Source organism: Camellia sinensis, chromosome 8 (genome assembly GCF_055761805.1).
Source record: "Camellia sinensis isolate YWXY chromosome 8, ASM5576180v1, whole genome shotgun sequence".
In the NCBI taxonomy this organism is placed as follows: Eukaryota; Viridiplantae; Streptophyta; class Magnoliopsida; order Ericales; family Theaceae; genus Camellia; species Camellia sinensis.
Window position 1 is genome coordinate 44,504,995 of NC_138968.1, and position 22,628 is coordinate 44,527,622.

The 22,628-nt window shown below is 36.2% G+C and overlaps 1 pseudogene across 1 annotated transcript in view; it reads right to left on the reverse strand.

Annotated features, from left to right (window-relative positions):
* Positions 1–22,628, reverse strand: part of LOC145796917 (UPF0481 protein At3g47200-like) — a 30,758-nt pseudogene that overhangs the window by 5,979 nt on the left and 2,151 nt on the right. Inside the window, exon 2 of the transcript XR_014337641.1 lies at positions 8,941–9,135. The product of XR_014337641.1 is annotated as a UPF0481 protein At3g47200-like (transcript). The remainder of the gene's footprint in view (positions 1–8,940; positions 9,136–22,628) is intronic.

Sequence of the window (22,628 nt, forward strand, 5' to 3'; positions counted from 1 at the left end):
ATTCTAGAAAAATCAAAGAGCTAGATTTTGTGTTTTGAAAACTTCGGATATTCGTTTAGTCGAGGTTTCCGATGGTATAAAATATTGCCAAACAGGTTTGTTTTGGAAGAAAATTTAGTGAAACAGTTTTGGTCTTTCTAGTATAATAGTCTTATTACTGTGCTTGCTTATGATTATGTTGCATTATCGCATGGTGCTATAACCTGGCATTGTAATGACATTAACTCTTATTCATTCTATTTATTTTTTGAATCATTTCATGTTTGACTTGTAGTCAAGGAAATTTCTCCAAAATATTTTTATATTCATGGAAGTTTAAATCTATTATTTAATATATTTGCTCATAGTTGGATGGTTGGAATGCCTACATTATAACCATAATATTTCCATATGTATATTTGATTCATAGCCATGCAACTCGTGACATTTTTGTAACTGCAATGCATTTATTGCCGTTTGAATTAAGCAATGTGAGTTATAGCTGAAATTATTTTTGTAATATCCACTTTACTGGTTCATTAACTCGTCTTGTATCTAAGTGTGTATATAAACAGTAAATGGAGATTTAGCAAGAACGATGATAGAGTTTTGTAATGTATTTTATACAAAGATAAGCATTACAAGTGGAAAAGTATAGTTTTGGCTAAACAGATCATTCCGTGAACTCCAAACTTGCATGTTTGGACAATTTGCAATTGTAATAGTTGCATTTCAATTTGTAGTAGTTTTAATTTATAATTTGTGATAGTTTACCATAATGAGGGGGAGGGGGAGAAGGAAAAAAATTATAAACCTTCGGGTTTGTTGAAAGAGTCTTTGGGATTAATTTTATTATTCCCAAAGTGTTTTGGTTTTCTATAAAGAAACCAAATTTTAGCTTTGGCTAAAAAGATATTTATGATTTGTATTCAGAAATGGCAACTGGGGCAAATTTATTTATTCCCTAAGTGTTAGAAAACTGAGTTTTGAGAAAGTCTTTGGTTATAATTTGATTATTTCCGAAGTACTTTGGTTTTGGGAGAAGAAACCAAATTTTAGCATTAGCTAAAATATTTTTGATTTTTATTCAAAAATAATGGGCTCAGTTATGGGAGTACCGATTAACTTTTATAAGTGGTATATTTCTGGTAGTAAATTTTATTTGCTTGGAATCGTTTTTTTAAACCTGATTTATCCCTTGGAAACTTAATTTTGAATTTGTTTCCCATTGACAATGAGTCAAGCTCTTGAAGGTTTTGTCTAAAGTTAACTAGGTTTTAAGTGGAACCGGTGTGACCCCTCCAGTCTTCCTGTAAACTTTCTTGACCTTATTTAATTATGAAGTTAGTGGGGAGATTAGTTTTTAATTAAATTTCAATTTTTGAGAATTTCCTAGTATTAATTTGGTTTCTGGAGAAATAGAATAGTTGAAATTCTATTGTAGTTTTTACAAATGGCTTCAAGAGATGACAACAAAAGATGCTCCACCTAACAACCTTAAGCCTTGCAAGGTTCTTAAAAGGAATATCAAGAAAGATCAAGTGTGATTAGATGAGATCATAAAATTGCATGATAATATTTCTGAATTAACAAATGTAAAGTTCTGTCAAAAAGGCAGTTACGCTGTCTAAGGTGGCTGATTTTTAGTTATTAATCGGAGACAATTAGTATGTTATCCTTGTGTCAATTAGCACGTGTGATTGCTATATGACTGTTTAAAAGTACAGATGAGACAACCTGTTGGGGTGAGTGAATATATTTTCTGAATTTTTATAATTCTGAATATATTCTTAAATTTGTGGCGCCTAATAAGTGCAAAGATCACTTATCACAGAGATAGAAAATTGGTGGTTCCTAAGAGATGTTAGATCACTGGCTATGCAATTATGAGATTGTGGTTCCTAGTAGTGAGCAGATTACTTATCACATGTTAAGACATGATTCCTAATAATGAAAAAATCTACTGATCCTATGTCAAGACGTTGTGATTCCTAATAGTGGAATAACTACTGATCACATGTCAAGATATTGTGATTCCTAGTAGTAAAAACCTACTGACCACATGCTAAGAAATTAGTAATTCCTAGTGATAAGACTACTGGCCATGTTATGAAGTTCTGAATAGTAGATTATTGAACACTGGATCTTTGTTTCCTAATAGTAAGGCTATTGGCTTCAGAGTAACATGTTGGACCAAATAGGTTTAGTACCTTGAATTCGAAAAAAACCTAATTTGGTTGATGACAGTCTACGAATATTTTTCTGAGATATGATTTTGAGAGTCATAATCATTGTGAAATAAGATATTATATAAAGACCCTGGATGAATTTTTGGAAAAGCCAAAAACCTTCATTTAAATTCTACAAATACCGAGGTGTCTTGCAAAATGTAGCCATATCTAAACCCAAGAGGATTAGGATAGGCCTAAAATCCGTTGACTTTGTATTCAACGGTTATGCACAATATAATAGTGCATATCGGTTTCTTGTGAAATTTAGATTTACACAGGAATACCATCATGGAATTGAGGAAGCGATTTTCATGAGAAAAGAGATGAGCCAAAAAGATGTTAAAAAGGCTAGGACTTTAAAGTTTTTCTGTCTAATCTTCTTAAACCTATATGGTGGCTAGTGAGGCTAAAGCTTATTTGAAGTTGTAAGTTCTCTAAACAAAATTATTAATTTAACTTTATCGTGCATAGGTAGTAAGCCTGAGATGCAAGTGAATGATAGCTGAAGAGACAGGCTTATTATCAAAGGATACTGGCAAAGAGAAGGCTTCGATTACTTTGATATGTAATCACCAATTATGGGGAGTCTGATCACAATTGTGAGGAGTTTGGAGATGCATCAAAATGGATGTAAAGACAGCTTTCTTAAATGGAAACTTAGATGAAGAAATCCATATGAAGCAACCCAAGGGATTTTCAGCTCCAGGGAAACGTGAGAAAGTCTGTGAGCTTGTTAAATCATTGTATAGTTTGAAGCAAGCCCCTACGCAATGGCATGAGAAGTTTGGTAACGCTATATTGTCAAGTGAGTTTAGAATCAACGCGTGAAAAATGTGTATATATCAAAGACACTAACAGATGTTATGTCATTGATGACACACTCATTGTTGGTAGTAATGATGAAATGATTAGAACTACCAAGAAGTTAAACTCTAAGTTTGGCATGAAAGATATGAGCCTTGCAGATGTGATTAGGGGTATTGAGATTACCAGAACATCTTGTGGTATTGTACTTTCTCAGTCTTATTATGTTGATAAGATACTTGGGAAAATTGGTAAATCAAATACAAGTGTGTCAAGGACATTGGTAGACTTGAGTCTACATTTGGCCAAGAATAATGGTTAGAGCATCTCTCAGCTAGAATATTCTAGGGTCCCTGAAAGTTTGATGTATCTGATGAGTTGTATAAGGCCGGATATAGCCTATTCAATTAGCAGGCTTAGTAGATATACGAGTTATCCTAATGCTACTCATTGGAAGGGCATTATGCAAATATTGGGTTATTTATGCTACACCCGGGATTATAGGCTGCATTACACCAAATACGCAGCAATACTAGAAGGTTATAGTGACGCGAATTGGATATCTGATATAAAGGACTCTAAATTCACTAGTGGTTATGTGTTTACCCTTGGAGAGCCAGCTGTGTCTTGGAAATCTTCCAAGCAGACATGTATGTTAAGATCAACGATGGAATCTGAGTTTATTACTTTGGATAAAACAACAAAAAATGCTAAATGGCTGCGCCAATTCATTGAAGATATTCCACGTTGGTTGAAACCTGTGCTTGTTATATGTATTCATTGTGATAGCCTATCGGTGATTGGACGAACACAGAGTAATATGTATAATGGAAAGTCTAGATATATCCGTCGTAAACATAATTCCATACGTCAACCACTCTCTAATGAAGTTGTCTCTATAGACTATGTAAAGTTGAAAGACAACATTGTAGATCCGTTAACCAAAGGGTTAAATCGAAAGTTAGTAGACAAGTCGTCAAAAGGAATGAGGTTAAGGGCTTTAACGAGTGTTACCCTAATGGAAAACCTAACTTAATTGACTGGAGATTTCAAGATCTAGGTTCAACGGGACAACGTAATTGTATAAAACAGTTGAGTCAGTAAAAAAGTAAATCCTCTTGCCATTTCTTTATACAATGATACCCTGTGGGGTGGAAGATTAAGCTAATGCTTTTAATGACCTATTTGACGTGAATAGTCAATCGTGGTATAGCAAGATACCTTATGCAGGTCACCTATATGATTGTGAAGTAGAGCCGCTTCTTTAAGAATTGACAAAGCCAAATTATTTAAAAACACTCATTGAACCAGGCAAGTGTTACAGGGCCAAACAAGACACAACAGTGACAACCGAACGATGGTTGAAGTAACTCCTGTGTGAGGTCCATTGTCTTGGTTTACACAAACGGCAAAACAGCTCAAAACATCATGTTCACTGGTTAGTCAGTAATTCCGATAGACTTTCACTATGAAGGGTTCAAGGCCTACAGATACCTTTTCTAATGCAGAGTTAATCTGTGTGCTTTCTCCGAGTCTTTGTTGTTAAACGTAGTCTATTTTTCTTTATTCGGCCAATTTTAATCATGTGGAGAATTGTTGGAAAATAATGATTTTTCGGCAACTTCAATTCGAAATTAAAGTAGGACCCAACCATCGGTTGAGGTGGGTCCAAATGGGATTGTATTACAATACAAAAATAATGAGCCGAAACCATTAGATTGTGAATGAGAATTGTCTCATAAAGCGGGTATCAATAAAATTAGGTTTAGATTTGGACTTAGTCTTAGTTTGGATTGGGCCTAGGCTTGTGCTTGTGCTTGTGCTTGTGCTTGTGCATGTGCATGTACTGGGTTTGGTCTTAGACTTGGATTTAGACCTAGTTTTGAGCTTGGGCTGAGCTGTGTTGTATTGAGCTTAGCTTGTGCATTTGTTTTAAATTGGGCTTGGATTGGATTGTGACCCAACATCCGTATCTGTTTTGTGACCCATATGTTTGAATTATTCAAACATCATTATATACATATTTATTTGCATATATTAAGCACATGAGAATTTGAGACTTTTGTAAACTCTGATCTTTTAATGACGGAGTTGATCATCATATTAGTGGCCATGAGTTTAACCTTTGTAGGTCTAGCCCTAATGGCTAGAGTTGATGGCCTTGGTTAATGGCATTTGATGGCCCTCATGATGATAGCCTTCATGGCCATGGCTAGGGACTCCCCCATTTGTATAAAGCCTTTTCCCTTCAACTTAGTAGAATTTTTTTGGAGAGATTTTTTAGATGAAAAATGAGGTGGTGTTTTCAGATAAGAAAGTTGGAAATGGTTTTTACACCAACGAAAAAATTTCCTATATTCTTTTTGCTAACCCTTTCTTTGGTTCTTGTTAGAGAAAAAGTGATGTTATTGTCAAGTTCACCGAAACTATTCAAAAGGTGCTTCTACTTTAACTGGTTTCTACCGTCATATTTTGGAAGGCAGACGCCGGCTTATTTCCAGCACCCATCAATGAGGCAATAAATCTGTTTTAAGGAAACTGTGGCTACCACAAGCTTCGGTTTGCCTTCTTTTCCGTCTCTGTTAATTATTTTATTTTACAATTTGTTTTTTCTAACATTCCTCTTCTTCGGGTTGTAATATCCAAATTTCAATCATTCCTGTATTTTTAGTTCTGTAGTTTATTCTGTATTTCATTCTTTAATAATAATAAAATAATTATTTTGTCATTTCTGTTTAATTTTATTTTATATATTTTTTTAGTATTATTATGGAAATACCAACAGATAGAAGTTCTTTCCTATCTGTTATTATGTGGGACTACCATCCCTAAATCAACTGTTCTTTATTTTTTTTTACATATTAAATATGGAATTTCCTTCATATATTTTTAAAATATATATAAATAAATGTATTCCCATACTCGTATCCAACTTTTTATCGGTGTCTCCATATCCTAAAATGAAAGAAAATGGAGAATCCGACTCTTAGACACGTATCTGTGTCCGACACTTCTGCCAAGTTCGTGAAACATAGGTTGTTGATGGATCCTGAAACAAGACTAAACCTAATCAAATTACGAAACGAAATAAGAAAATTAGAATTTGGTTAGATTTGGACTCTCAACTATTTCTTTATTAGTTAAGGCTTTCCTTGTTCATTTAGGTTTTGATTTCCTTATTAATTTAGGATTGAGTTTGAGGTTATCCTATGAATACACCCATGTACCTCTATATTTATGATTCATTAGTTTTGTGATCTTAGAGAGAAATACACAATAGTGAAGATTAGAGATAGATCATTATAGAGAGAGTGTTTGTGAGATTTAGTGTGAGAGACTCTTGGTAAATTCAAAGCGACCCCATGGGCGTAGCCTGCAATTTGGGTGAACCACGTAAATCTCTTATGTTGCTTTAGTGAGTTTGATTTTCTATTCTTTTAGTTCATAGTTCTAGATTCGTTGTTTGCTCAAGTCCTAGAGTTTGGTATTGATTATATATATATCACAACAATATAGAGATAACTGCCACGGACTACATATACATAGAATTTACAAGCATGGAAATACTAAAATACAAAATTGTATGTGCGTATCAAGTGGAATAAATAATGGAAAACTCACAAGACACAAAGAATGCCGCTAATTGTCTAAGGAGTCCGAAATCACCAGAAACAATAGTAGAATGAGTAGACTAGTAACACTTTCTTTGATAGAAGAAGTGAATGAATTAGGAATCTTTGTCGATAACACTTTCTTTACAAGTTTGATGCCAAAGTAATAATTGTTTCTCAATTAGGGAAGACAGATAAAAAGTACAGATTTGAGTCAGAAGAACTTAAACATACATACATACTTACATACATACATATAAATATACTAGCGGTAAACCCATGATATGCACGGTCTTAAACAAATAATTAAAATTTTATTTTAAAAATTAAAGTAATAATTTTAGAATTAAAAGTAAAAAATAGTTTAAATTATATGAATAAGTTATTTTCATTTAAATTACACTAAAGTCGTGTTTCAATTGTGTTATCAATAATATTTTATTTTAAATATTAACCAATAGATTAGTAGCATTTTAGAGCAAAAAAATTGAATGAAATATAAAAATTACATTTAGCATAAAAGATAAATATATATACTTTTACATTAGATTTTCTCAAAGGACATAAAAATTAAAATTTACAATTGCATAATAAAATTCACGTCTAAATTATTTCACTCCTCTTGTTATTCACTTTCAACTCTCATTTCTAATTTCCTTCTCCAACAACACTTTTTTATTGCTCATTCCCCAATTACCCCTACAATTTTCAACCCTACAATCAACCTCAAACTATACTTTGTCAGAATCTATACCAATCATATATTATGATCTTTATCCTTGTTAACTAAGCTAACCTCCTGTAAATGATATCACTGAATAGTTTATCTTGGGAAGAGATTTGTGTAATTTATAAAAGTATAGAATGGTTAGACATGTAGTGCAAGGTTAAAATTTGGTTGATTATTAAAAATATGAGAGAAAATCTCAAATCAATTAGAAAACAGATAAAAAAAAAATCCTAATTTTATGGGGGCGAAAGTTTGTCTAATATTTGGTGCAAGTCATTTTTTGTATTTGATGCAAGTCTTTGCTAGCGTCATACTTGCATCCAAAGCGATTCAAATATAGAGAAATTTTTTTTAACTAATACACAATTTTCTTAAAATATAAACTCAAGGTTAGACATAACTTTAGTTGGTCACAAACTAAATAGAACAACATTTGTGCTAACCACTGTTTTAAAAGGCTCGCAATGAAGCGCAGCCTTGCGCTTCGAACAAGTCGAGGTGAGGCACGATATGCAAGGTGCAACTTAGGCACTGAAGCGAGGGCTTTTTCGAGTCGCAAGGCATGGGCTTCACAGGCTTTATGGGCTTTACCTATTTTTCTACTCCAACTATTAAGTGCTTTTTTGTGAGCATACCCACAAAGATTCAAAAATTTTCAATATAAAACGACCTAGGAAGCACGGGTGCGGGTATGAGTACGGTACGAGTACGAGTGCGGGTACGCCGATACGGAAAAATCCCAAAAAAGTATGATACGGGTACGGCTGCGGTACACTGATATTTTTTTTTATAATTATGGTTAAAGGATCCAACCTACAAATTAAAATTAAATATCAAAACTAAAAAGAGAACTACAAAGTATCTCTCAATTTTAGTTCATGAAAGACAATGAAACAATAACCAATCATATCCACCCACAACATCAAGCATTGCAAGGAAATCAACCAATGTGGAAACAGACAGATAACTTAACTTAACTCAAAACCAATGGTTAAGCATCATAAATTAATGCTCTGTTTTTCAGTTACAAAACCCCCATCCCTCCCCCTCAAAATAAACTGCTACGAAAGAGAATTTAAGGTGCCAAGGGATTTTAATTTGTCATCAAGCTTTACAACCAATATCATATTGCATATATATATATATGACATATATCAGAAAAAAAAATTAAAAAAATAAGGACAGATCTTAGTTCAACAAATCTGGACAGATTTTAGTTCAAAAATCTGGACATTTATCAGAAAAAATAAATAATAGGGACAGATCTTAGTTCAACAAATCTGGACAGATTTTAGTTCAAAAATCTGGACATATATCAGGAAAAAAAATAATAATAAATAAGGACAGATCTTAGTTCAACAAATCTGGACAGATTTTAGTTCAAAAATCTGGACATATATCAGAAAAAAAAAAAGAAAAAAAAAAGAGAGAGAGTTCAAGAAAAATGAAGAAGAAGATGAAGGATCAAAGAAAGAGAAAACCAAAGAGGCGAAGAAACAGCACAAAAATCTGAAAAAAAAAAAAATGAAAGAAAGAGGATAAAGAATCGAAGAAGAAAAGGGGAAAGAATCGAAGATGAACTTACCTCTTCAGTCGCACCTTCGAATGAGAGAATCAATCAGCAGCACCTTCGATTAAACCTTTCAATCGCACCTTCGAAGTGTTCTTCAGACTCTCTTGGGAGTATTTGTGGAAGGAGATGATCGAATAGACATGGAACCCTAGCACCTTCGAAAGTTCTTCAGCCTTGGGAGTATTTCGGAATGAGATATGGAAGCAGCTGAAATGATCGAATGATAGAGAGAGTAAAGAACCTAAATTTATTTGGTTGAAAAATGCCTTATACCCCCACTGGGGTCGACCCCCAGTGAGGTGGAGGCCCGTAATTGAGCGAAAAAAATTGTTTTTTTTTTTTTTTTTTGGGCTGCCAGCCAGTGGGGGCGCGCCACCTCACTGGGGTGCGACCCCCACTGGGGTATTTAGCAGTGTTGTTATTTGGTTTTATGTTTTATTTATTATAAAAGAACCCCAAATTTTTATAATTCATTAAAGTAGACATAAAAAATTGCTCCAGTACCCTTTAATTTATAAGAAATCTCATTTTTATCCCAGAGTACTCAAAATGTACCCATAGCATACCCATGGCGTTCCCGTCAATATACTAACCGTATAAAACGTACCCGGTGCGTTTTTGGCGTACTTGGTATGCATACAGCCGTACCGATACGCGTACTCGCACCCGGGAAGTACCCGATACTTGTATGGCAATATTTTTAAAGTACCCGTGCTTTATAGAAAATGACCAAACGTGGTCAAAAGATAGTAGAAAGTGATAAAAGATTGAATATTATGCTTTATGTCTTTTGTTGAATATTATATTTCTAGTTTTTAGAAGATTGCATGTTATGTTTAAAGATTATCGGAAATGGTTATAATTTTTGAAATTCTATATATATATTTGTTATGTTGAAAAGTTTGTCATTTTTATAATTTTGTTTTTCTGTTACTACCTGCACTTTGCTTCGATGAGGCGCGCGCATCTCGCCTCGCCTCGCCTTGCCTTGCGCTTAGGCTATAAGAGACCTTATCGCCTCAATGCACCTAGAGCCATTTAAAACACTGGGGCTAACCTGTCTTTGCCCAATTCCATCTAATGCTATTTTCTTTGTTCAATCCAGTACTATAAACCAACATTTTACTTTTAGTTTGAAAATTAATTAATTTAAATATTCTAACTATAATTATGAATAATAAAAATAAATAAATAAATAAAAGAAGAGAAATCAATCTATATACATAACTAAAAATATAAATATATAAATATTGCCTTACACGTATATAGAAATATTTTTAACATAAATCATTTTGTTAACCAATGTCTATCCCATGGATATAAATAGATAAAATCTCTAATTTGACCTTAATATCTTTGGGTTGAACTACTTAGACACATCTGAGACCGATTCAACCGTTCAATTTACAGTTAGCATTAGAAAATTATGTGTATTTATAATTTACCTAAATGGTAATTTTGTCATCTACTTAAAAATTTATATATTTTTGTATTTTCAATCAATTGTGCATAAATAAAACTTTATTTGAAAAATAAGTGAAAACAATAACTATTTTGAGTCATATATTTTAGGGTGAATTATGTTAACGGTCCTTGTAGTTTGGGACTTATATCACTTTGGTTCCTAACTTTTCAATTATGAAACATTGGACTCTAAATTTTAAATCTCGGTCCAAATAAAAACAATTGACAACACCATTGTAAAGTTGTCAATTTGATCAAAGATAAACTAGTTTCATAAAAATAAATGTCAAAAAATTATTTTTTAATTTTTAAAAATTATTTCTATCCACCAAAATAAAATTATATAAAAATAATAAATCTTTTAAATTTTTATTTTTTTAACAAATTAATTTTTAATGAGTAGCTGTTTTTGTTGATGGTTTTGGATTTATTATTAGCAAACATTTTTGAATAGTTATCATGTAATTGATAGTTATTAAGCTTTTAATGTGTAATCGCTATATTTAATATATAAAATATTTTTAGTTCTGAATTTTTTGATTTAATGGATTGGTTTAATAATGACATTAAAATTGTCGCCCTGTTTGAGTTTTGAAAAAATAGAAACTGATTTAACGAAAACAAATTAAACAAATTATTTTAAAAAATTATTTTTACCCTCCCAAAAGATAAAAAATTATATAAACATGATGTGTTTTTAATTTTTTTTCACCAATTAATTTTTAGTTTCTTAGAAAAAAAATTGAAAATACATTTTAAAAACCAAACCAAACAGAACTTTATAACCAAGAAAGTTAAAGCATTATTCACTAAAAAAAAAGCCATTACATTTCAAACAATATACAAGTTAACCGACACAAAATAAGTTAGATGATAACTTTGCCCTTAAAATAGATTGTTTGTAAATGAAATATCTTTGATTGTTATTTAGAACAAAATTTAAAATTCAAGGTCAAGTGTATTACAATTGAAAAGTCAGGATTAAAGTGATACTAGCCCTAAATTATAATGACTAATAGTGTCACGCCCTCAAATTAAACCCATAATGTACATAACATTAACATGCATTATTAAAAGAAAACGAATCTTTTGAATTATTCATCAGAGTACTTTTATTAAAAGTCATTACATGGAACATTAAAATAAATGCCCTAAGGGCTTACATCTTTCCAAGCTATCACTTGGACACAAAGGATTGAGTATTAACCCATTTACAAGTTAAGCCCTTGGCTTGAATGTTTACATGTAACCTTATTTAAAATAAACAACTAAAGACAAGTCTTCAAAATCCGCATCCTTCCAAACTAAGTCCTGGGAGGTTGCTTATCACCTGAACCTGAAAATGATGTTCCCATAAAGGGTGAGCCACAGCCCAGTAGAAATATACTAAACCACATATAAGCAATGAATAAAGCAATAGTATTTGACAGATGGTTAACCAAGATAATCAACCACTTCATTTTACAGTCTCATGACACTATTGTCTAAGATACAATTTACTCTCCAATTTTATCAACATGGCTCAGAACCTGGCCAACCTACAACAGTGAATTACATATACCATATTCACATCCTTCCAATATCAACAAACAAATGAGACTCAAGCTCAATTCACAACACTTCATACTTCCAGATTGATACACATTTTAGTGCTGTATCAATAAAAACACTTCAATATAATAAGCACACATAAAAGTGATGCTAATGGAGTCCATCCCCTATCTCCTCCCAAACAAAATCCGGTTTAGAGGTCCATCCCCTATCTTCCCCTAAACCGTGGAGTACATCCCCTATCTCCTCCCACACAAAACAATGTATGCAAATGCAATGCTCAATCAATACACGTATTTTCTGTATCAATGCAATAGTCAAAGCTAATGACTTAACCAATGTGATTAGTTTCAGTTATTCCTAATCCACATGCAATGTCTACAACAATCACGACTATCCTCCACCGATAGCCCAAAACAGTTATTTCTAAACAGGAAATAAATGTATCAACTAACATAATTCCAACATTTTTATAGGTGAGTGATTAAACTAACCAACTACACCATTTAATCAATAAATTCATTAATTCCATGAATTCAACTAAATTCCCCAATTTTCCCTGAATTGATTATATAAATTAATTTATTACAATAACTGGGGTTTTCCCAAAAATTACCAAAGTAACCCAACACATCAAAATACCAAAACTTAGAGCAAAACCTATAAAATGGAGTAGGAAATCCCTACCTCAAAGAAAACAACCCAAAAAGGTGAAGAAAGAGATGAATGCCCAAAATACCAAAGTGTTCCAAATCGTCAAATGATCAGATTAAATGGTAGCCCTTGCCTCACACTATCTTTTTAATGAAGGATCTAGGGTAGAAACACACCCTAAGTGGATCAAATCTAAGAAAGAAGGTGAGTAGGGAGAGAGAGAAGTCGAACCTGGGGTTTTGAATCAAAAGAATATGAAAAAGACTGATCAAATCCCGCTGCTGTGTATATAAACTGGACAGGCTCGCTCGAGCGAAGACTTGGTCGCTCGAGCGACCAGACACAGAGAAACTACGCTCGAGCCAAGGAAGCCTTGCTCGAGCCAACAACTCAAATGCTCGCTCGAGCGAAAGAAAGCTCGGTCGAGCGAAGAACTCAAACCCTCAGGTCTGAACCCAGACACACGCTCGAGCGAAGTAACTATAGCTCGAGCGAAGGATGAACTAACTCGCTCGAGCGAAGAAAAGCTCGCTCGAGCCAAGAATGCACAGCTACAGGTCCAAATCAAACACTACCTCTCGCTCGAGCGAACAACTCCTCGCTCGAGCGAAGAACCAAAAACCTGGACAGCAACTCTTGGTTTCTAAACCCAACCAACCTGAAACAAACCTGCCCAACACATCCTATAATTCCAAAAGAGAAAAAAAAGAATAACAACAACAACCATATACAATGACAAAATCTACGGAACAGTCCGGATACAATAATTAAATGGGAAAAGACCAGGGTCGCTATAACCTCCCCCCCTTCAAAGAATTTCGTCCCCGAAATTAAGCATGAATTTTTGAAAACAGATTTTTTTCAATTTCCCAATGATATAATATAACCATAATAAACAACTTGACCCAATACTGGTCACTTCATCCTTTTATCAAGAGGTATCCCACAATATATATAAGATAATATATATTTCAACCTGCACCACTATTATGCATTATTCCCTTCAATGTTAACAATTTCCATATCATATTCAATTGCATGATATAGATAACACATCCAACAATGTAACCAACATATACAATGTTACACTAATCTTCTATAATGAAACAAGTTTCAAGATACAATCAATTACCATAACATACTCAATGTTTTACAACTTAAGACATATGTAAAGCTCTTAAGTTCAACAATATAACAGAATCTAGTTGTAAGATTACAAATCAACAAACATGTCCGGATATTTCTCGCGGACTTCCAATTCACGTTCCCAAGTGGCTTCCTCCACTCCGTGGTGTTTCCACAAAACTTTGACCAAAGGGATGGTTTTGCCTCGCAAAACTTGATCCCGCCTATCCAATACCCGAACCGGTCTCTCCTCATACGAAATATCCACATCAACCACTAAATCGGTCCAATCCAACACATGTGATGGATCCGGCTCATACTTCCGAAGCATACTCACATGAAACACGTCATGTACTCCGGACAACTGCGGCGGCAAGGCTAAACGATAAGCAGCCTCGCCAATCCTCTCAAGGATCTCAAACGGACCAATAAACCGAGGGGACAACTTCCCACTCTTCCCAAACCTCATCAAACCTCGTCTAGGTGATATCTTCAGAAAGACATGATCACTCACCTCAAACACCAAAGCTCTCCTCCTACGGTCGGCATACGATTTCTGACGACTCTGTGCTGTAACAAGCCTCTTACGGATAAGCTCAACTTTCTCCGTCGTTTCCCTCACCAACTCCGGACCCAACAGAGGTGCATCACCCACCTCAGCCCAACAAACAGGAGATCTACACGGTCGGCCATACAAGGCCTCAAATGGTGCCATACCGATACTAGATTGGAAACTGTTATTGTAGGCAAACTCCACCAACGGCAAGTGCCTCTCCCACGATCCACTAAAGTCTAGAACACAACCCCGAAGCATATCCTCAAGGATTTGAATAGTACGCTCGGACTGTCCGTCAGTCTGAGGATGATAAGCCGTGCTAAAGGTCAACTTAGTGCCTAAGGCACTCTGCAAACTCTGCCACAACCTGGCAGTAAAACGAGGATCTCTATCTGAGACGATCGTCACTGGGACCCCATGCAATCTCACTATGTCCCGAATATACAAGTCAGCAAGATGATCTACCGAATCTCTAACACGCATAGGAATAAAATGCGCCGACTTAGTCAACCGGTCCACAACTACCCAAATAGCATCACTACCCCGCTGAGCCCTTGGAAGACCCACAACGAAGTCCATAGTGACATGCTCCCACTTCCACTCGGCAATAGGCAAGGGTTGCAATAAACCCGCTGGCCTCTGATGTTCGGCCTTCACTTGCTGACAAGTAAGGCACTTAGATACGAAAGCTGCCACATCTCTCTTCATACCCCGCCACCAGAACTGGCGACCCAAATCCCGATACATCTTAGTGCCTCCCGGATGCACCGCAAGGCGTGAATGGTGGAACTCTCGGAGTACTTCCTCTCGGCAAGACTTCGGCACAAACGGACGGTCTCGGTATCTCACACTCTGGTCGGAATACACCGTCAAACCCTTCTCTACCTTCCCACCGGAAATCTTCTCACGGAGAGATTCTACCTCAAGGTCACCTCTCTGAGCCTCTAACACTCGAGTCACAAGTGTGGGCTGTGCAACAACAGAAAATAAGGCCGCAGCCACTACGGATTCGCCCAGAAGTAAGTCAAACTCCCCAAGTGCACCCAACATCTCCCATTCTCGGATGGCTATACCAGCCATATCACCAATAGGTTTCCTGCTAAGGGCATCGGCCACCACATTGGCCTTTCCCGGATGATAATGCAACTCAAAATCATAATCCTCTATAAATTCCATCCACCTCCTCTGCCTCAAGTTTAAGTCTTTCTGTGTAAACAAATATTTCAGACTCTTATGATCCGAGAATACCTCAAATCTCTCACCATAAAGATAATGCCTCCAAATCTTCAAGGCAAATATCACAGCTGCTAACTCTAGATCATGCGTAGGGTAATTCTGCTCGTGAATTTTCAACTGACGTGAGCCATAGGCAACTACTTTCCCTTCTTGCATTAACACACAACCCAGACCCTCTCGTGAGGCGTCACAATAGACTGCATAACCCAACCCTCTCTCTGGAATAATCAAGACCGGAGCGGTGGTCAGTCTAACTTTCAACTCCTGGAACGACTTTTCACAAGTCTCACTCCATACAAATTTGACTCCCTTCCGAGTCAACCTAGTCAAAGGCGAAGCTAATCTGGAGAAATCTTTTACAAACCGACGGTAATAACCAGCTAATCCCAGAAAACTACGGATCTCAAAAACGTTCTTAGGCTGTGCCCAATCCTGCACTGCCTCTACCTTGGATGTATCAACAGACACTCCTTCCCCAGAAACAACATGGCCTAAAAACTTGACCTCTTCTAGCCAGAACTCACACTTCACAAACTTAGCATAAAGCTTATGGGCTCTAAGTAACTCAAGCACCACTCTCAAGTGTTCCTTGTGTTTCTCCTCAGAAGGTGAATAAATAAGGATGTCGTCCACAAAAACGACTACAAACCGATCCAAGAATTCCCGGAAGATCCGGTTCATCAAATCCATAAAAACTGCCGGTGCATTGGTGAGCCCGAATGGCATCACCAAAAACTCATAATGGCCATACCGCGTACGGAATGCCGTCTTCGGAATATCCTCTTCCCTGACCCTCAACTGGTGGTAACCCGATCTCAAATCTATCTTAGAGAAACAACGGGAACCTTTCAACTGGTCAAACAGGTCATCTATACGGGGCATAGGGTACTTATTCTTGACCGTAGCCCGATTCAACTTCCGGTAATCTATACAAAGTCTCAAAGCACCACCTTTCTTTTTAACGAAGAGAGCTGGTGCTCCCCACGGCGAAACACTAGGACGAATAAAACCCTTGTCTAGCAACTCCTGGAGCTGAGTCTTCAACTCAACTAGCTCGGCTGGGGCAAAACGATAAGGTGCCATGGAAATCGGCGCCGTGCCGGGCACTAGGTCAATAGAGAACTCAATCTCCCGATGCGGTGGCAAACCAACAAGATCCTCGGGAAAGACATCCGAGTACTCACAAACCACCCTTGGCAACACAATCTGAGTCTCATCATCCTCACTAATCAAAAAGTTAGCAAGTAGACTACTAAGCTCACTCTGTCCTCGCGGAATGTACCCCGGTGGCAACACATCACCAACCCGGTCCCCCAGAAAATGAAAATACTCTCCGCTCACGGTACAACAAGTGACCCTCTGGCGGTAGCAATCAATAACTGCCCGGTATGACGATAACCAGTCCATACCCAAAATAACATCGAAACCCCTCATAGGCATAACTACAAAGGAAAATGGGATTCTATGATAATCAACCTCTATATCACAACCCCTAACACCTTGTTTCAAAATCAATTCACCCCCAAGAGGTGACATTACACAAATAGGAGATGCTAACTGTGCTAACTCCAACTCCAAAACAGATGCAAATGCAGCAGACACAAAGGAATGAGATGCACCCGTATCAATCAAAACATTAGCAACCGAGTTGCAAAACAAGAAGGTACCTCTCACAACTGATGGTGCTGGCACAAGATCCTGTGCGGTAACAGCATACACTCGCCCAGACGACCTCTGATCAACCTGCTCAACCCTAGGAGCATAAGATTGCTGTACTGACTGGGACGATGAAGCCCCCTGATTGGCCCTCGAGGCCTGACCTGACGGAGCTGGCTGCTGACCCTGAATCGGCCTCATACCGGATGCACCAGGTGTGCCACCCAACTGCGGGCAATACCTCTTCATATGCCCTGGCTGACCACACTGATAACACGAGAGTGGCTGGCCTCTACCCTGACTCTGGCTCTGAGATCGAGCCGAAGATGATGCTGCTCTCTGAACTCCTCCCCTCTGAGGACAAACTGGAGACTTGTGGCCTAGCTGGCCACACTTAAAGCAGGTAATGTCTCCCTGACTGCCTTTCCCCGAACTAGCACTCGGTACAGGAAAAGTCGATCTAGAATAGCTACCCTGAGACTGCTGGGGATTAAAACCCTTCTGTCTCCTACCATCACTCTGACCATCCTGACTCCTCTTGGAGCCCTTCTGCCCTTCCTCCTCCTCCTGCATCATGATCTCCATATGGGCTGCAGCATCAACCATACGCCCATAATCTCGAATCATAGTTCCCCCAACTCTCAGCTTGAGGCCACGCCTCAACTTCTTCTCAAACTCAATACAACGGCGTTCCTCAGACGCCACCAACTCAGGTGCAAACCTGGACAAACTAGTAAATGCAGCCTCAAATTCGGCCACTGAAGAACTCGCCTGCTTAAGCTGACAAAACTGGTCTCGCAGCTTCTCCCTGACTGCCGGAGATAAAAACTTCTCCTGGAATGCATTCACAAAAGCCTCCCATGTACCTCCTATACGCCCCTTAGTGAACTTCCACCACTGACCCGCATCTCCCTTCAACTGAAAAGATGCCAAGGTCACTTTCAACCCCTCGTCTTCGATGCCAAGCATCTCAAACGTCTTCGTTGTCTGTTCGAGCCACTCATCTGCCTTAAGCGGCTCTTTAGGATCACCCACAAATTCATCCGGATTAGACCGGAAGAACTCCCTCTTCAGAAAGGAAGGTCCTGCATCTGCAGCAACAACCTGAGCTTGATTCTCAGCTCTGAGAATGCCTACTGACTCCCTGAATGCCCCTGCTATCTCTCGGGCTAGAGCGCCCATAGCCTGCTGGCCTACTGGCTCAGCCACATTGGCCTGGCCAACTCCCTCCTGAACTGCCGGAATCTCCTCTGGCACAGGCACCTCCTGCCTACCCGGCCTACCACGCCTACCGCGTCCTCGTCCTCGTCCTGACATCCTAATAAAGGAAACAAAGACATTAGCACATTAATAAATGTGCCGAAACTAAACACTCGCGTCCTAATGCATTGGACAACAATAATTCATTCCACGTAAGCACATAATCACATAAGCACCTACGAATTTCATTCCCGGATAATGATAGTCCCAATGCGTTACTATAGTTCCGGTTGGAAGCAGCAGTGATCAAGTGCCTTTCCAACAAGACTACAAGAAACTCAAGGGTCCAATCAACATCCTAGAAACTACATTCCATACCCACATAATCACATAAACATGTTATCACATAAGCATATAACATTACACTAAGTCTCTATCAAACGAGACGAACCCAATGTGATACTAATCACTTCCCACGTACCCAAAGTATTCAAACCCGGTACGCTCTGATACCAAGTTGTCACGCCCTCAAATTAAACCCATAATGTACATAACATTAACATGCATTATTAAAAGAAAACGAATCTTTTGAATTATTCATCAGAGTACTTTTATTAAAAGTCATTACATGGAACATTAAAATAAATGCCCTAAGGGCTTACATCTTTCCAAGCTATCACTTGGACACAAAGGATTGAGTATTAACCCATTTACAAGTTAAGCCCTTGGCTTGAATGTTTACATGTAACCTTATTTAAAATAAACAACTAAAGACAAGTCTTCAAAATCCGCATCCTTCCAAACTAAGTCCTGGGAGGTTGCTTATCACCTGAACCTGAAAATGATGTTCCCATAAAGGGTGAGCCACAGCCCAGTAGAAATATACTAAACCACATATAAGCAATGAATAAAGCAATAGTATTTGACAGATGGTTAACCAAGATAATCAACCACTTCATTTTACAGTCTCATGACACTATTGTCTAAGATACAATTTACTCTCCAATTTTATCAACATGGCTCAGAACCTGGCCAACCTACAACAGTGAATTACATATACCATATTCACATCCTTCCAATATCAACAAACAAATGAGACTCAAGCTCAATTCACAACACTTCATACTTCCAGATTGATACACATTTTAGTGCTGTATCAATAAAAACACTTCAATATAATAAGCACACATAAAAGTGATGCTAATGGAGTCCATCCCCTATCTCCTCCCAAACAAAATCCGGTTTAGAGGTCCATCCCCTATCTTCCCCTAAACCGTGGAGTACATCCCCTATCTCCTCCCACACAAAACAATGTATGCAAATGCAATGCTCAATCAATACACGTATTTTCTGTATCAATGCAATAGTCAAAGCTAATGACTTAACCAATGTGATTAGTTTCAGTTATTCCTAATCCACATGCAATGTCTACAACAATCACGACTATCCTCCACCGATAGCCCAAAACAGTTATTTCTAAACAGGAAATAAATGTATCAACTAACATAATTCCAACATTTTTATAGGTGAGTGATTAAACTAACCAACTACACCATTTAATCAATAAATTCATTAATTCCATGAATTCAACTAAATTCCCCAATTTTCCCTGAATTGATTATATAAATTAATTTATTACAATAACTGGGGTTTTCCCAAAAATTACCAAAGTAACCCAACACATCAAAATACCAAAACTTAGAGCAAAACCTATAAAATGGAGTAGGAAATCCCTACCTCAAAGAAAACAACCCAAAAAGGTGAAGAAAGAGATGAATGCCCAAAATACCAAAGTGTTCCAAATCGTCAAATGATCAGATTAAATGGTAGCCCTTGCCTCACACTATCTTTTTAATGAAGGATCTAGGGTAGAAACACACCCTAAGTGGATCAAATCTAAGAAAGAAGGTGAGTAGGGAGAGAGAGAAGTCGAACCTGGGGTTTTGAATCAAAAGAATATGAAAAAGACTGATCAAATCCCGCTGCTGTGTATATAAACTGGACAGGCTCGCTCAAGCGAAGACTTGGTCGCTCGAGCGACCAGACACAGAGAAACTACGCTCGAGCCAAGGAAGCCTTGCTCGAGCCAACAACTCAAATGCTCGCTCGAGCGAAAGAAAGCTCGGTCGAGCGAAGAACTCAAACCCTCAGGTCTGAACCCAGACACACGCTCGAGCGAAGTAACTATAGCTCGAGCGAAGGATGAACTAACTCGCTCGAGCGAAGAAAAGCTCGCTCGAGCCAAGAATGCACAGCTACAGGTCCAAATCAAACACTACCTCTCGCTCGAGCGAACAACTCCTCGCTCGAGCGAAGAACCAAAAACCTGGACAGCAACTCTTGGTTTCTAAACCCAACCAACCTGAAACAAACCTGCCCAACACATCCTATAATTCCAAAAGAGAAAAAAAAGAATAACAACAACAACCATATACAATGACAAAATCTACGGAACAGTCCGGATACAATAATTAAATGGGAAAAGACCAGGGTCGCTATAAATAGTGTAATTCGCCCTATATTTTATTTACATACATTTAATATAATTGCATAAGAAAATTGACATTAAATTTTTTAAATAATATTCATGCTACTTTTGGAAAATAATTACGAGAAAAACAAAATAAAATTAATTAAACAAAAATGAATTTTTTTACAATTACTTAATTCATTTTTTTCATATTCTTAATCCAACCAAAACAAAAAATAGTTTCTTTCACTTTATTTTAATTATATATATATATATATTAATTTAACTAAGCATATAACATATAGCATTTTATGTTTTTTATATTTCAATTTCATTTTTATTTTATTTTAATTTTTGTAAACATTTTTGGAATGCGTGATATGTAAGTGTTGAATAACAATATTCATGTGGTCTAATAAGTATGGAAAAAAAATTAAGGATCTTAGAAAAAGTAATTAGAAAAATTATTAAAAAATAAAGTGTATGGAGTATATTCAAAATTTGTGTGATGTACGATCACAATCAGAATGCATCTAGTTCACATATTTTATTTTCTGAAAATTTAATAATTTTTTAATGGCATTTTTAGAAAATTGATTTACAAGTTTTGGATAATAATATCAAAAGTGGTTAATAAGAAAATTGGAAAAAAAAAATTAGGGGGCTCAAAAAAGTAGTTAAAAATTTTTTTAAAAAAAATAAAGTGTGATGGAGATTTAAAATTCGTGTAACATGAGTTTCAACAATAATAAATTTTGGTCCATTTTTATTTTTTGACAACTTTTTTAGATTCATATTTTTTATTTCGTAATAAAAAAGTAATCAACAAATGAATAGTAAAAATTCAAAAATTTGAGAAAAATATATTGAGATTTCATCATCAATTTAAAAAATAGAAAGTTTCCATATTGATGAAAATTTCAAAGATTTTTTAATTAATGGACAAAATATGAAAGGTATTTCCATATTGATTATTAATGGTGTGTTTGGTTGGGGGATTCGGGGAGGGATTTGGAAAGGAAAAAGAAAAATATGTGTGAAACTATGTGAAATATATACATATTTTATTTATATTTTACCTACCTTTTTCATTTCCCTTTCTAAATCTCTCCTCAAACCTCTCAACCAAACACAGCATAACATTAAAAAATGAAAAGGAAAATTGAGGAGAACCAATAATGTGATGACACATATTTTTACATTATAAAAATTTATAAATTTGAGAAAAATTGATTGAGGTTTTCATCAAGAACGATCTCACAACTTATTTGCTTACTAGTGCATGCCCGTGCCTAAAGGCACGGTGCAAATAATGATGAGATCAAAATGTAATTAAATATAAAATTATTGGGTTAAAAAATAATTTATCTCATTTGTTGCTAAAAATTTAAAGTCAAAATATGAATCAAGGTCTGGTTAGTTTTGAAAAGTTTTTTATTAAAAAAACTTGAAAATATTTTTGGTTGTATATTTTGAAAATAAATATTTCCCAATCAACTATTTAAAGTACGGAAAGTAACGCAATCATAAACATTTCATTTTTATTAAAAAAACTTTATGACTCTAAAATATAAACTTCATATCAATGCAAACATTAAAAATAAAAGCACCCTTGCTATGCAAGTTAATAAAAAATTGTAAAGACAAAACAAAACATACAAACCAAGGTATTGTACATTTGTTAACACTCTATAATTCAAAAAAAATTACACCAAACAATGCACACCAGCCAATATTTTGCAATTCAAAAAAAAAAACAAATTAAAATTAAATACCAACCAATGCACA